This window comes from Panthera onca, chromosome D1 (assembly GCF_046562875.1).
Source record: "Panthera onca isolate mPanOnc1 chromosome D1, mPanOnc1 haplotype 2, whole genome shotgun sequence".
NCBI classification, from domain to species: Eukaryota; Metazoa; Chordata; class Mammalia; order Carnivora; family Felidae; genus Panthera; species Panthera onca.
Window position 1 is genome coordinate 20057541 of NC_138348.1, and position 17289 is coordinate 20074829.

Genomic DNA, 17289 nt, shown 5'->3' on the forward strand with positions numbered 1-17289 from the left:
ATGTTTTTATTTATTTTTGAGACAGAGAGAGAGCATGAGCAGGGGAGGGGCAGAGAGAGAGGGCTCTGAACAGGCTCCAGGCTCTGAGCTGTCATCACAGAGCCTGACACGGGGCTCGAACTCATGGACTGTGAGATCATGACCTGAGCTGAAGTCAGATGTTCAACTGACTGAGCCACCCAGATGCCCCTTGTATTTATTTCTAAAAGCGTGCTCATTTTACCATAAGGAGAAGGACTGAAGCTGGGCCTAGATAATGGAAGATGGAATCTGATGCGCCAAGAAGTATATTCTGATTCAGCATTCATGTTATATTTTCTTTAACCAGAAATTGGAATTTTGGAATATAAGCAGTTTGCAGACTGCTTGTCGACCATCAAATTAACTTTATATGAATAGAAAGAGCATGAGACTGGTGTTAATGTGAGAGATTTGGGCTGCAGTACACCAGTCGTGTGCTCGTGTTCCCACCCACTCACCCCAATACCCGTTTAACTTTCCCAACTTAGGTTGGAAATCCTCAATTTAATGTCTGATGTTGCATCATCTGATTGCATTGGGGGTAGAATATTTGGACTGGCTTTAGTCAGTGAACATTTATTGGGAACCTTCTATGTTTTTAGCCTAGTGGGCTAATGTAAATGAGGCAGGATTAGAGTATATCTAGTAAGCACTCATCCAGTGCTTAATCTATACCTGACACTCTGATTAGCATTTTACCTGCATTATTTCATGTAATGTTTACAAAAATCTTGAGGGAGGTACTGCTGAGAATTAAAACTGGGAATTAAAACTCAAATAGGTCAGGTAATTTGCCTGAGGTCACTCACTTTTTAGCAAAACTAAGACTTGAACTCAGACTTACGTGATTCTTGAGTCCCTGGCTTGAAATATAAATGCCATGTACCATCACAACTGGAGGCATTGATGGGTCTCATTCCCTTCTGCAATTTCACCCAGGTTTAGGATTAGGAAACATATTTTGTTGTCTTTCTTCCCTATAATTGACAACCTACTTGGCATTTTGTTTGTATTCAATAAATGTTTGTTGAATGAATGTGTGCATAGGAAGAGATGCTTCTCCTCAGGGTTTTTGTATTGACCTTGGATGGTTACTCATTTCATTTGTTAAAACACAGATGATAATGCAGAGGCATTAAGAAGGACAAAGAGGATCAAATAACCAAGTTTTATGCCAAACAACGTAACACAGCATTGGAATCAAAGTGCTGAACATAACAGATTTCTTCCCCTCCAAAGAGTATAATTATTCATGAAGTGAAGGACAAAGACATTTTGTACTGTTTTTATGAAAGAGAAACCTATATTAGAGAGTGTAATCAAATTTTTGATAATAGTTTTGCCCTTCTTTACCAAGTTTGTCTTGCAACATACATTCTTAATGAAGGAAAAGATCAACAAGCCACAAACAGATCTTTTCTGTTAAAGATAAAGCAATTAGGAAACACAAAAGAAAGGAAAGAAAAAAGCTCCAACAAACTGGAACAATTACAAACATTATAAGAGAATCAATAAAATCAAATCTACTCTTAAGGCAACAAGTCTATTCAAGCATTGTTACAGACTGTCTGATCATTACAAAGAAATCTCACTTTGGGAGATAACAATGGAATTAAGTGAAACCCAAAATGTTAAGACCAAGCAAATATGTGAGAGGCAGCTTTTATGCTTTGCAAGGATGTGCATGAAATATGTCCTTATACAGAAGGAGATCTGCAGAGGTCCTCGAATTAACCGAATCAGGGTGGAATAGACTAGAGTTGGGATTCACTTCATTTCAACCCAGTTACTGGTTAGTCATTTTCGTATCATTTCTCAGGCAATAATATTGAGTTACAATTGAAAACTTAGGGCTGTGCTAGATAATACAGGAAAAAAAACAAAACAAAACCTACCTTTTTAAAGGCTCCTCCCTGTTGGTTTCAAAAACTTACTAATCCCTCAAGAGTCATGTCAACTGCCACCTCCGTTGGGACCCTGTTCCTGATTCCATCAGGCAGAAGTGGATCACTTCCTTTTCTGGGCTGGGTAGCAATTTATTTGGTCCTACGCTCTCCCCTACATATCTCCTACAGCCATTACATTGTTATGATTTGCTTATAGCTTCCCCCTCAGATTAAGAACCATTTTAGTGACAGAGTCAGCATAGAGCAGGTGGTCAAAGAGTGTGTTTTAAGGGATGAATAAAGGAACTAATGTAGAAAACAGAAGAGTTTTCTTAACCTGTGCCCACTAACCTCCAGTGGTTTATATCATTCATTCATTCAACTTTTTTTTTTTTAAAGTTTATTTACTTCAAGAGAGAGAGTGAGTGAGATGGGGAAGGGCAGAGAGAGGGAGAGAGAGAATTCCAAGTAAGCTCCGTGCTGTTAGTGCAGAGCCTGACACAGGGCTGAAACTCACAAACTGTGAGATCATGACCTGAGCTGAAACCAAGAGTTGGACGCTTAACCAACAGAGCCACCCAGGAACCCCTAAACAATTATTAATACCCTATCATATTCCAGGTTTCTTGTTAGGCATGAGGGATATAGAAATAAGATGATACCTCAAATCAAGGAGATTTCAGTTTTGGAAATTGGTCAACTCATGAAAAATGCTTTCCCATACAGTGAATTTGATGTTATACATTTTTACCACAATTAAAAAAAAAAAAAGAAAAAAAAAACTGGCCTGTTGCCTTCAAAAGTGTCATTGACAAGAAAAGGCCGAGGCATTTGTTCCAGAGTGAAGGAGATGAAAAAGCCATGACAACAAAATAATTCTGCAACCACATCCTTTTACTAGAAAGGAATTTATTAGGACAGCTGGCTTGAATGGGGTCTGAGGTTTAGATGGTAGTAATATATATCAGCGGTCATATCCTGACTTTGAGAATTGTACAATGCAGTGTAAGGGAATGTTCTTCTCCCAGAAAGTCTTTTGGGCAGAAGAGAAATATTACCAGATGGAAATCTGAATCTTCATAATAGAAATAAACAGCACTGGAAATAATACATATTAAAACACATACACATACACCCCTTTTATATAGACTCTCACAGAGACATTTCTTTCTTTTTTGTAGAGTGTATTTATTTTGAGTGAGAGAAGGAGCACATAAACAGGAGTGGTAGAGAGAGGGGGAGAGTGAGAATCCCAAAAAGACTTTGCGCTTTGAGCTCAGAGCCTGATGTCGGGCTTGAACCTGCAAACTGTGAGATCATGACCTGAACTGAAACCAAGAGTCGGTTGCTGAACTGACTGAGCCACCCAGGTGCATGCCCCTCACAGACACATTTCTAATTTTAGTAATTTCAGTGACTTGATGTTGCCAGTGAAGGGAGGAATTATTTGTTTCATTCTTGGAGAATCTTGTAGTCTTTGAACATCTAACAGAATCATTATGGATGCTAGAATAGACCATTGTTGGGAGTTGTTCTAGGCTGAAAAGTCTTTAGCAGCCAGAAAGTTTCCTAAATATCACAGCTTCTCTGGTTTCTCAAGGGCCAGAAAAAGGTAAAAAGTTGAACTTTGTTCTGAAGAGGGGCGAGGTCCATTGTTACCAAAAATAAAAATCCTTTTATCATTATCCGCATAGTCGAGGGTCGGAATGTGGACTTATTAACTTTTATTTTTAAAAGAATACTTATAAGAATATATATTATTTAAAAGAATATATATTATATGTATAATTGAAACAATTGAATATTATAATAACACCAAACAGAGATAACAGCTTTAATGCTTCAGTGTAGTCTTATCTTTTGTTATACATAGGTGTATGAATTTTGTCTTACTACTATGTGGGCAGAAGCATGACACATTTTTATTTTCCCAAATCAAATTAAATGAGTCTTTACATCCTTTTTTCTGTCCTCCCTTCCTAGAGTTTTACAAGAAAATGCAGGATTTACATGGTACCCCCAAAATGAAGGGCCACGAGTCTTTAATCCATCACAGTCCCAGCTGAGATGTTCCCTGATGAGACTGTCTTGATCCCACTTCTCTAGCCCACTGTACCAGGGGCTTTTTTTCTAAGGCCTGGAAGCCCTAGGTCTCACACTAGGGGTCTCAGTGTTGAGGTTTCCAACATCTGCAAGCCATGTGATCAAAGGTCCTGTCTCTCTGGCATCCTTGTAAACCTCCTCCAAAGTCTTGCTTCATCTTAGGACATTCCCTTCTAGCTGTGTCTTCCATTTACATATCTCAGGGCTGTATCCTGCAGCCTATACATAGACTTTAGCTCTTTGCCTCTGTAAACCTTGGCTTTTAAAACCAAATCAGCTTAATTCTCTTGTGGAGATCTCTAAGTTTCAGAATACAAAGCCTAATATCTTCTCCCTAGGGTTGGGTGTTATATGTTGTCTATTTCTTTCTGATTATTCTGCAATAGGGAAAATGCATCACAGATTAATAACTTATCCTGCCATACATTTCATAATTTTGTATTTTATAGTATTTCACTTTTAATAACTCAGTTGAATAAGCATTTGTTGAGTATCTACTATGTTGAGTACAACAGTAGACATTTTCTATGAAAAACTTAGTTTGGTGAGGAGTATCGGTCCCCAAATGGATATTTATTCTATTACTGTATAGTTTTAGTCTAAGTGATTTCTGAGAACAAGTCTCTCTTTCCCTTGAAGTTCTTGTTTTTCTATTGTTTTTTTTTTTTTTTTTCTCCCTTGTCTGTTTTTTCCCACCTAAGAACAGGTGCAAGTTACTAGCATCTGTGCTGCCTCATAAGGAAGCAATTCAACCATTCTTTAAGTTTAGGGAATGCCAAGAACCACAGGTGTTTCTGCTACCTTCACTTTCAGTTGATTTCAACTCTTTACTCCTGTGTCTTATGGTAGGAATGGGAGTCATTGGTGTCCACAGACACCCGCTAGGTGCAGAGATTAGCTGCAGATGCTGCTATAATGTGTAGTTCACCCAGGCAGAAATATCCCTCATTAAGACAAAATTCTGCCAGCAGAGATGCTTACCTGGCTTTTCCTACTGTGTGGTACCTGAATGTACTTCTTCCATTGGGTCCACCCAATCTTAACACTATAACAACCTGGAAGCAATTTTTTAATTGGGCCTTATTGAAGGCCACAAAACAATTTGCTTCAAGTGACAACATTTGGAATGAGAATTCTATCAATGTAAGAATGAAAATATAATACATATAGATGACATTTTTGAACTCATTGTATATAGGTACTGTGTTGTGTTTTATGTTGAATTAATCCATTGAATTTTCATCACTCCATAAGGTAGATGTTATTACCTTTTTTTTTGAACATATGAGGAAATATAAGCTTTGAGTGTTTATGCCCAAGGTCAACAGAATGAACAGCTAACAGAGTTAAATATCCTAGTCTCAGCACCTATGCTCCTAACCATGAAGTTTTACTGCCTGAGAATGTGTATAAAACCTGTAAATGATATTCAGTGCAGTTCTGATTTTATAAGTTGCCTTTCACTTCCAGAAAAAGTGCCCATATTCTAGTCTTTATATGGTCTGCATCAAAATTACTGGTATATATTTTAGGGTACTTTTTATAGTTCACAAAAAATTTTACTTGTTGCACATATATTTACTCCAAGTTACCTGTCATTGTAATTCTTATTAACTGATTTCTATGAAAATTTGTTCCCACCCCGTTAAGTGCCTGTTGCTAATTAATTATCATGAAGTGTATTGGTTTCCTATTGCTGTAACAAATTACCACAAACTGAGTGACTTAAACAGCACAAGTTTATTAACAGTTCTAGATGCTGAAAGTCTGAAATGGGCCTTGCTGGTCTAAAATCAAGCTGTCAACAGGGTTGTTTTCTTTTTGGAGGCTTTAGGGAAGAATCTGCTTTTTGCCATTTCCAGTTTCTAGGGGCTCCGGCATTCCTTGGTTCATGATCCCTCCACCTAAAGCCAACAATGGCTGGCCAGGTCTTCCTCATGCTGTATTACTCTGACATTGACTCTTCTGTTTCCCTCTTTCACTTGTGATTACATTGAGTTTATGTAATCCAGGGTAAGCTATTTTAATTTTTTTTTTTTTTTTTTTTTTTTTTTTTTTTTTTGAGAGAGAGAGTACACAAGTGGGGAAGGGGCAGAGAGGGAGACACAGAATCTGAAGCAGCCTCAAGGCTCTGAGCTGTCAGCACAGAGCCCCACGTAGGGTTCAAACTCATAAACCTGGAGATCATGACCTGAGCTGAAGTTGGTAGCTTAACCGACTGAGCCACCCAGGCACCTCCCTAAGTAATCTATTTAAAATGAGTGGATTAGCAACCTTAATTTCATCTGCAACATTATTTCTCCCTTGCCTTGTAAGGTAACGTTTTCTCAAGTTCTGGGGACTAGGATGATCTTTGAGGACCCATTTTTCTGCCTACCACACACGGAGGGGTAGTTTTACTTCCCTTTGTCTGGAGCTTCTGCTTGCTTATCTCTGTCCTCTGATTCAAACATCTTTCCCTCTGTTCATTCTCTGCTGTCCTCTGATAATCTGTGAGAGTTTATCTACCATCAATTAGGGGAAAGAGATACTTTTTGATTGAGAGTGAGCTAAAATTAAGGTCTGAGTTGGGGAGAGCTAAGAGTACTCATAATATTTCCTCTGTAACCCTAATATACCCGTTTGCCAGAGCAAGTAGAAGTCATTCCTGCTTCCTGCTACCCATCTGGTGTGACATGAGTTTCTGAGAGGTCTTAACTAGGTAGAAGATATGGCCTGGGGCGATAGAATTGAATAAGTAATTCAAAACTCTAATATTCTTTTTCTTAAAAATTTTTTTTAATATTTATTTAATTTTGAGAGAGACAAACAGAGCATGAGTGGGGGAAGGGCAGAGAGAGAGGGAGACGCAGAATCCGAAGCAGGCTCCGGGCTTTGTGCTGCACAGAGCCTGATGCCGGGCTTGAACCCACAAACCAGGAGATCATGACCGAGCTAAAGTCAGATGCTTAACCGACTGAGCCACTCAGGCGGCCCCAAAACTGCAATTTTCAGTGGATATAGTACGATTCTTGCAAAAGCATTAGCTGTAATCATTGATATTCTTAGTTTATGGAACTTTAGATAATCAGGCCTGATCTACTCTTTTTACAGATGAAGAAACCAAATTCCAGAAAGATAAAACGATTTGTCCCAAGTTCTACTTCCCATTACAAGGTTGGAACTGGAATTCAAATCATGAATTTTTCAGTTCACTACATTTCATACCATTAGGTAGCTCCCCTCTTTATGCTGGCTCTGACACGCTCAGTGGCTTGCTAAGGGCCACAAGGCTCTAAACTGTAGAAGAATGCTGTATTTCTTTTATGTTCCTTTTTTTCTGTCCTCTAGGTCAAAAAGATGGATCTTGGGATGTGGTATTCTTGGGGATGTGTTCTACCTCTCGGTGGGAAGTTTCATGTGTGTTAGGGTAACAATGAGATGTGAATAACTCTAAAGACAAGGGGACAAAGTTGATGACAAGGATCTTGAGTAATAATAGCTGCTATTTTTGGATGCTGACCATGTTATTGGTATTTTATCAGTTAATCCTTACAATAGCCCTATGCCTCCCTATAGTAAATGTCATTGAAGTTTGTCAGTATCTGTTTATCTACTTTTTTCTAGGCACAAAGGAGCCTGCTTTTCAGCCTGATTATTGGAGAGGGTGCGAGGTCCCAAGCCAGTTCATGTGAGTATGATACCTGAGTGCCAGGGACACAGTTCCCTTTCAGGCTGAGGCTGTGTGAGACCCAGGCAGTCCTTCAGTCTTTCCCTGCTTTGCTTTTCCTCCCCTGTGGCAATGACTTAGCCCCTGGCTTCCTGGCTGCAGGTTGGGGAGTGATTATGAGTGGGAGAGCCCCCTGCTAACTGGTGTGAGACACACAGCTTGTGTGGCAAATACGCTTTGAAGTGTGCAGCCCCTGGACCTTTGAGATTACTAGCTGAACCTGGCCCACGCTAATATAAATAGACATTATTATCTGCAATTTCAGCTGATGCAACTTAGGAGTAGACTTAGTTAAGTAGTTGCTAGCAATGGACAGAGCAGGAATGCAACAAGTCCCCCCTTACCTAACCTCAGAGCCTGTTCTGTGATTCCACATCACCACACTTAATGTCTTCTAATAGAAGACAGGTGAGGGGGAAGGTGTCAGATGGAAAGAGAAGTACTTTTGAGGAAGGGTCTGCACGTCTGTACCACCAAGTCTGGTGTCTGCGTCTTTTTCATTCTGAGTCTTCAGAACTTCCTCTTTCCCTTTCCTCCCTTGTTCCTTTCTTTATTATGAACCTGTGCCCTCAAATAACTTCAAACACTTGAAGAAAAATTAAGCAGTTTCTAGTTTCCCCTCCATGCTTTAGGGCATTTTGCACGTGCCCTTGAATGCTTTTCAACTTCAAAGAAGTCCTGCATGTCTGTAGTTCCTGAGAAGAGTGTCTGCTTCCATCCCTTTCATGGAATAAAGCTTTGTTCTAAACAAACAACAAACAAAAACAGAGAGGAGTAATCGAGTATGGGAAAGGCAGGGAAAAAAGACAGCTGCTGAGTGGAGACAGGGAGCTGGGCAGACGGTTAAGCTCAGGGAAGAAAAAAAAAGCAGCAACAACAGGGCACCTGGGGAGTCAGCGTTTTCCAACTTGCTTTCCCAGGGGCGCCCACTTGAGCTGTTCACCTTCAAGCCTGGGGAGGCTGTGGGGAGGAAGAAGGTCACTCTGCCTTCCACTTTGTACCAGAGAATGACTGTACCTGAGAAAAGTTAATTGTTGAAAAACAAGTTTGGCTGTGTTCTTGTGCAGCCAGTCCCTTCTGGTTCCAGGACCAGACCCAGTGGCTTTGTATGAGTCTTATGGCTTTCAGCCACAAAACAGCAAGAAGTGACTTCAGTTATTGATTGTGTGTGTGTGTGTGTGTGTGTGTGTGTGTGTGTGTGTGTGTGATTTTAAATATATTTCGTGGAAGAAGGATTTTGACTGTGAGAGAAGAAGCAAAGTGAGAGACGACTAGAATTTTCAATCCCCAGTCCCGCCCAGAAAGAGGAGTCTTGGAAAAGGTATGAATGCTAAAAAGGCTACCATACAATGTTGGGAAGAAACCCTGAGTATGGCCAAGGAAGGCAAAATTAAATCCTGGGGGGAAAGAGTTTCAGGGACAGATTTCCAGGAAAAATGATAAAGGCTGTTCCTAACAGACCTACAATAAAGGGAAAGTATCACAATGGTACTAAGCTTCCCCTAATTGGAATGCATTTAAACAAGAGAGGGAACTTCATAAAAAGGGACTCAGACAACTGACAAGCAGAATTTCCTAAATTGTGCCCTGTAGTTGACCTCCTGCAGAAGCAGCCACGAGGCTTGTTAAAGATGCCTGTTTCCAGGCTTCACCTCAGCCAGCCTTTGAGGGTGACTTCAGTGGCAGGGCTGGAGACTGAGGTGCCACAGACAAATCTCTGTACTCTACAGGCAACTCTTAGATAGTTATGCTAGACTTTCTAAGATATTTTTAATTCTGAGGATTTGTGACTCAGGTTCTGGAACTGTTTTTGCTGTTGACAAGATGGGCGACTTTCAACAAATCATTTAATCCTTCCATTTCCTCATCCCTCCAGATGTCCCCAGATGCATTTGGGGGACTTAAAAATTAATATGTATTCCTGACTCCTGCCCCTGAAAATTCCAATTCAGTAAGTCTAAGGGTGATCTGTATGGTCAGCCAGGGTTGGGAACCAATGAAGTAAATGATCTCTAAGGATTTTCTTGCATCAAAATGTCTTATGCCCCATTTATCCATATCTTCTCCAACCAGCATATTTTAGGAGGTGGCTCCCTTTTCTGGACCAAGGCTATCATTTATTTATTTATTTTCCCAAATTACAAAAAAGTAGACATTATCTGGAAATATGTTCTCTCTCTTTTTTTTTTTTTTTTCCTCCTAGCAAATGGAGACTCAAACTACTATCCCACACCAACATATCCGGGTATGACCTACATTGTACCACCTTCTTCCAAGAGAAGGTTTTCTCTAATATACAGAGACGAGGCCCCAGAACTCATGTGACTCCTTGGGGGGTGATGGAGGGTCACCTACTCTTTGTATCATATTCTGTGGACTACACTGAGGGATTATTAGGGAGCCAGGGGGTCTTCTGACCCTCTTTATTTTCTCTCTCAGAGCAGAAATTATGGGTCACAATGCATTTTAATCACAGTACTCCCTATCTGACTTAATACCAGAGGGCAAAAATCTCCCCAGTCTTTACAGAAACAGACAAGTCAGGCAAGCATGGCTTCTCAAAAGAGGGAAACTTTAAGGGAAAAAATTGTTAGATCACACATTTTTCTAAGTATTGTAGATATGTAGCTTATCTTTTAGGAAGAGTTCAGAGACTACAGCATATGTTACATAAAAAAATAACTACAGTTATTTAACACATCTATTCTTGGAAAAAAAGGGAAAAAAACCCATTACTTGGTACTTCCAGGGCTCTCAGACCCCCCCACAGGGAAATTTCCCAAGGGTTTCCAATCACACAGAGTTGGAAGGTTTCTGACAGGATAGTCTCACCAATATTTAAGTGAATTATCAAGTGTAAAACCCATGCTGGTGGCTTTGTCCTAGACAAAGAGAAGATAGATGTTCAAAAATAACCCCTATGTTCTGAGCCTATAATTGAAACTGAGATTCTTTTATTATGTTGAGCATAATTTTAGAAGAGATTCCCAGGCCTGATGTTGGGACATTAAACAGCTTCTGACTTCACCTCCAGACTTCAGCTCTAGAATGGAATGTTTCTTTGTGATATCTTTAATTGACCAAAATAATTTTTCTTGTTTAGGAATTTTCCTGTTCTAGGAGAAGCAGATTTATTAACCAGTAACTTTATCCCTAGGACCATAGTGAGTCCTTTGAAATTAGGGTGGGGCTCTGCTTACCTGTTTCTCAAGTCAAAGAAATTCACAGTGATTCTCATTCTTAACAAGCACAAAATTCACCTGGGGATGATTGGAGAAAGGGAGAGAGAGAGAGAGAAAGAGGGAATTTCTGACACCCACTGCCAGAGATCTGACTTGGTGAATGTAGGTGTGGGATGTGGCTAAGGAGTCAGCATTTTAGCAGGAATCCGATGCACTGTTCATTTTGGAGGATGTAGTCTTCATTCTTTCTTGGCAGTGAGGATGGGTCTTGAGTTAGAATGGGGAAGCTTTTTGCCCCCAAGTTAAGCCCTGGGCATTGTGTCTGCACACTGATTGCCTTTTGAAAAACAGTGGAAATACACCCTGTGGGGTGGGGTGGGGGATGGCGATAAAAAAATTTACAGTGAAAGAAAAATCACTTAACTCTTTAAAGATAAAAATGGGAAACAAGGGAGTTGGGGAAATTTGCTTGAGTTTGGAACAAATTCAGATGAAACCCAACCTTCCTCCATAGGTATCACTTTGGAGACTTACAAAGTAAGAGAGGGCTATTTTAAACAAGTACCAAGACGGGAAAAATAGAACCCAAGTAAACAGATGATAAGTTAGATTTGATAAAGTTTTATTTATACTATGACCTTACTTAAGCAATAATTATATGGTGTTTGTTGTTTCATTTGATGTTTAATTCCTCCATTTATTCATTAAGTATTTATGAGAATCTGCTGCATATGAAGTTGTGTGCTAGGCATCACCAGGAATTTTAAAAAGCATCACACATAGTACTTTCTTGAGGAGTTTAATGTGTAGGAGCAGATTCCAGGCTAGTTTATATGAAAGGCTATATAATAACACAAGATTTGGTATGAACAGAGTCACCAGGCAGTTGATGGTTAAGTGCCAAGTAAGTAAAACAGATATGAGACAGGATGTGTTTGTCTCTCCTCCACCTGGTGCCTGACCCCTGCCAACTAACCAGGTAGAACCTGTTCTTCTGTTCTGTTTGCCCTTTGGTGTTAGATCCAATCCCAACAAAACCATCTTCAGAAAACACATGGTTAGTAGAAACCAGCTTGAGAATCAAGGCTACTTTTTCTGGCCCCTCAAACCTGATAACCTGCCCACTTTGCTTGACATTTCTGATGCTTGTACATCAATCCATGTTGGCAACACACTTGGTGTTTTGTCCCTGTAGACTTATCTTGAATATCTGTCAGGCATAGTTTTGTTGCTAGATATGGAAACCTAATTTTATCAGCATTCTCTCTCATTTCTCAGCTCTGCTTTCTCTTCATTTGCTTGAATCATTGATAAACTCTGGTCACATGGTCATAAAGAAGGCTCATGACGGCCCCAGGCTTATATTTCTTCGGTGCCATGATTTCAAAAGGAAATTGTTTGTTTCCATTTCCAGCAAATATCATAGGGAGGGAGGTAACTAATACTAATAAGTTTATTGCTGTATGCTTCAGTCTACTTGAAAACACAAATGCATTTTAATAAATACATGTTGGGCTATATACAACACTCCCCAAACAGTGCTCTAAAATGTGGCAAGAAAGATAGAGGAATGATAATTGGTTTCGTCAGAATAACAGAAGAGAGCTTTACTTGGACACCCTAAATTCCTGTGATCATCAGGGCAAAGTGCCTGCCTTTTTTATTTCTTTTACATTAGTACAAACCACATTAACTCTATTATACAATGTAAAACTGGTACACGTTGTCTTTTTATTATTATTTACAACTGACAATGATTATTTACTACATCGGAAAATAAAATACTGTCAAGGGAATCCTGTAATAATTAGTTCCAAAGGTGTATGTGCACATGAATGGGGAAGGAAATAATTATAAGTAAATTCTCAGTTTGTCATCCACTAAATTTGCTTTAGGGTAAATATATTTATTTTTAAAATTCCTTTGAAAATATATCAAAGCCATATTTGCTCTTGTAATTGAGTTTACCAGCATGTATCCCTGAGGATATGCTCACAATACAGTGACTTTCAGGGTATTGTATTACTTGAAGCTTAGCTCAGGAACCAAAATTGAGGTGATCAGTTTGGAAAAGAGAAGAAAACTCTTCATAACTTAAGGGGTTTGAAAGAGAGTTGATGATCTGGTAGGTCAAGTATAACTGGAAATATTCTCCATCGATTTTTTTTATCTCCTAATGGTATGTCCTTCAGATTTTCTCTGTGAATGGTCAGATGAAATATCTGAGAGAGCTGTGGTTATGGATTTAGGAAAACACAGAGTCAAATTCTGTTTCTGCCACCAACTGGCCAACGGACTGTGCCAAACTCTTAGTTTTCTTATCCATGCAATGAAACTCAAATAGATACTTCATAAAATCAGTAAGAGCATTGACTGAGATAATGTTCTTAAAGTGCTTGCTGAAGTACCTGGCAAAACACAAACTCTCAGTAAATGGTTGTTCCCTCTGCTTAACTTTTGGAAACACTAAGTTTTGCACCAGAGAGGATCTGAGACATGCACAGAGATTTAGATTTCTCTACTACATTCTATAGCTTCTTCTTTGAAATGCTTCCTTTCTTAGATAAAGTACTTAATGGTTATCAGGGAACATTTCAGGAAAGAGATAGGATTTCAAAATGATTTTGACTTTATTCTTTCCTGTTTGTTCTTGCAAGTAGTGAACATGGAAATTCTTGACCACCTCTGTTCAGGGAGAAAGCTGTGCCTGTAGGACCCTAATAAAAAGCAAATTTATTTTTTATAAAAGCACAAAGGTAACTTAACAGAGAAAGTAAAATATTTTCAGTGAACTTGCTGAAACCACTGAATAGCCATCTAGAAAAGCAAAACAAATCATTAAACTCAATCCTTTCTTCTTACCATATATAAAAATTAATTTGAAATGGTTACTATACCTAAAGAAAGTATAGAATAGTATATTTGCAACTGTAAAAGCACTAACTAAAAGAGAAAAATATGATGAATCTCATAAGAATAAAACTTAAAAAAAAACCCACTTCTTCCAAAATATCATTAAAAAATGGCAAGCCAGTATCTGAAGGAAATATTTGCAATGTGTATTTCTGACAAATGGTTGTATTTAGAACATAAGAAATCCCCACAAATTCTCAATAAAAAGACGAGCCAATAAAAGTAGATGAAAAGACCTTGAATGGACATTTCACAGAGGAAGATACATAAATGACGAAACAGCAAACACATCCAACATTATAAGATATATCTTTTCACCCAGTATAATGGCTAAAATTAAGAAGACTGACAACAAATGTTTATAAAGATGGAGAGCAACTTGGAATTCTTTTACATTTCTGGTGGGAGTAGGAACTAGTATAACCTCTTTGGAAAACAGTTTGGCAGTATCTTAAAAAGTTCGACATCCATCTACCCTATGGCATAGCGATTTCATTTCTAAGTATTTGCTGAAAAGAAATGAAGACCTATGTTCGCAGAAAGACATGTACATAATTTTTCATAACAGTGATTTTTTTTGTAGTAGGTCGAACTGGAAAATATCCATGGAGCCATAAACAGACAAATTGTGATATATTCAAGCAATGTAATACTAATCAGCAATAAAAAAAAAAAAAACTATTGTTAATACATGCAACAACATGGATACATCCAAAAAATATGCTGAACGGAAAAAATCAGGCAAATAAAGAATACATACTGTGCATTTACATTTATAGAAAGATCTTTAACAGGCAGAAATAAACTATGAGGTAGATGTTAACTGCAGTGATTTCCTAGGGGAGTGTTGTGTTACCTGAAAGGAACACAAAAGAACTTTCCGGGTGATGAGAATGCTCTATATCCTGATTGTCATGACGTTTATTTACTTAGGTATGTATACTTGTCAAACTCAACAAAGCATTAACTTACAAGGATGCATTTTGTTAATAAACTGTACTTTAAAAACATAGAAAAGGGAATGCAGAGGAGTATGTATAATTATACAGTTATTATGGCAATCCCTTCTTAAGAAAATAATACTCAGTTTCTTCAGAATGGTCTGAGATAGTCTTTAAAGTAGTTCCCAAGGCACAAAGAATCTATCATCCCCATTCTGTGTACTTGACAAGGAGAAGAAAGCAGGGTTCCAGCTGTGACCAGCCAGGCTCCTACTCCTAGAGTCACTGTGACTTCCATCACCACGTCCTTGCCCTCTGTTCTCCTATCCACTTCTCTCTCTCCCTCCTTCTCCTTCTTCCCTTTCCTTTTTGCCTGTTTTCCCTGTTCTCCTGTCACTTTTTATGTTCATTTTAACAATTATGGAAAACATGAATACATACTTGAAAAGCAGCAAGGAACAAACTCATTTATACCTCACCACTTATACCTCCAGATATTTCCATTATTCAGTTAATTTTTCTCCTACTTGAGGTGATTTTTCTCCTATTGGAGATCATGCTGATTGTATACTTTTGAAGCCTGATGCTCTATATTAACTTATCATGAAGATACATCCACTAAAACTCCTTCTAAAGATTATTTCATTTGTAGTACCTTCCATTCTATAGCATATAGTAGTTTAGTTATTCATTTTGTGAATATGGCTATTTAAACTTTAATTTTCTTATTTTTATAAACAACTCTGTGGTGGGAATCTTTATGTATACATTTTTACATTAATTTAAAATTTTTAATCAGTTATACATACACTTATTTTAAAGAGCTATGCACATATGTGTACAAAGCATATTAAAAAAACAGCACTATACTGTACTCCTCTGCCTCATCACTATGTTTTCTCTCCCTAGAGGCAACTACTTTCTTTTATTATAGCTATTCCTTGTGATATTTACTTCTGTATTTCTAATTTGCTTATGTTGGCACTTGTTAATTTCAAATTTTGAGCATGGTCTGTTGAATTTACACTATGGACAGTGAGATTGCATTATCATTTACAATGCCTCTTACCATGCAGCACACATATATCCATTTATACATCATCTCATTAGAGTTGTGAAGGTCCAAATCCATTAAATATTACTTTTTCTTGCTTTGAAAAGGCAGTGTGTAGGCTAAGAGTAGGATTTGAACATTCCTTGTTTCTCTGATGAAATATCATCATCATATAATCTTAATGACACCTCAGTCTCATTATGGCTTTTGACATGTATGGACATATTCAAAGCTATTAAATATTGGCAGATAAATCAGTTTTTTTATGGTTTTGTATGACTTCAGGCTTTCTAATTGCTAATTGGTTTTCTGGAAAAAAAAAAAAAAAGAAGAAGAAGAAGACAAAATACTGTCCTAAGGGTTTCTCATTGTTTAGGCCTCCATGTTGATAACATGTGTCACTCAGGCTTCAGAGAAGCAAAACCATGAGCAGAAGTATATATACACTTGTCTCCTGGGTCCCCAGCTTATTGACTGCAGATCTTGGGACTTCTCAGCCTCCATAACCATGTGAATTTATTCCTTATAATAAATCCTTACTTATTTTAAAAATAATTATATGTTTATTATAAATAATACAATCAGGTGTTTCTATTTTTCTGAGCACACTGTTCTTTAGGAGACATTTTGACTCCATCATTTGCTCTAAGAGCACATGCTGGGATTGGCAGACACACACACACGCTTACTGTCAGCACATAGAGAATCATTTTCAGTTTCTCATAATGATGTGTGGGTGACTGTCCAGGACTTCACTGTTGTACTTCTCAGCTTTATATGTAGAGATCTATGAGGTCTACAAGAGCCCATGGAAAGGCTTCCTGCCTCTGAAATGGCAAGGTTAACACAATACTTTCCGAAATTCCTTTGAAACTCCTTTAATAAATGATAACATGCCATTGCACTTTGCCAATTAATACACCTTTTTTTGGAGACCCTAACTGCAAGCTAAACTTTGTTGAGAATTTATGTCAGCTACTGTTCAAGGCACTGTTAAATATAACATCATTTAGTCTTCAAAACACATGATGGATGGGTGGCATTAATTCCCTTTAAAATGGATAAGTTGAGGCCTGTCTTGGCTAAAACACCTGTATTAATACCTGTATCTAATATTAATAAGTATTAGAAACAGGATTTAAACAGTCTACCAGATTTTGCCTCATGGGATAAGTGCATGCTTTGTCCATGTGAATAAACAGATAAATCTTTTAATAAAAGAAGCATTTAATTCATTATGTAATTTTTCCAAATTGATTTTTGAGATCATTAATTTAGCCATTTCTAGCTGGCAAGAGCTTTTAAAAGATTGCATATAGCTCATTTTTGTTTATGAACCAGAAGAGAATGTACATTTGCTTTAAGAGTATCGTTAAATCCAAACTTTCCTTCTAATGTCTTAGCCAGTATTGGAAATGGAAATAGAGGTTGCTCTTGAAAGTTTCATAACATTTAATTTTGCTGTGCTTAGACCCAGATG

At 38.0% G+C, this 17289-nt stretch overlaps 1 long non-coding RNA gene across 6 annotated transcripts in view; it reads left to right on the forward strand.

Moving 5' to 3' along the window:
- LOC132661653 (uncharacterized) overlaps nt 1-17289 on the forward strand; it is a 731817-nt gene that overhangs the window by 222555 nt on the left and 491973 nt on the right. For all 6 annotated transcript variants that reach the window (XR_009602330.1, XR_009602332.1, XR_009602335.1 and 3 more), the window contains one exon: nt 7617-7680. This is a non-coding gene — a long non-coding RNA (uncharacterized LOC132661653). The remainder of the gene's footprint in view (nt 1-7616; nt 7681-17289) is intronic.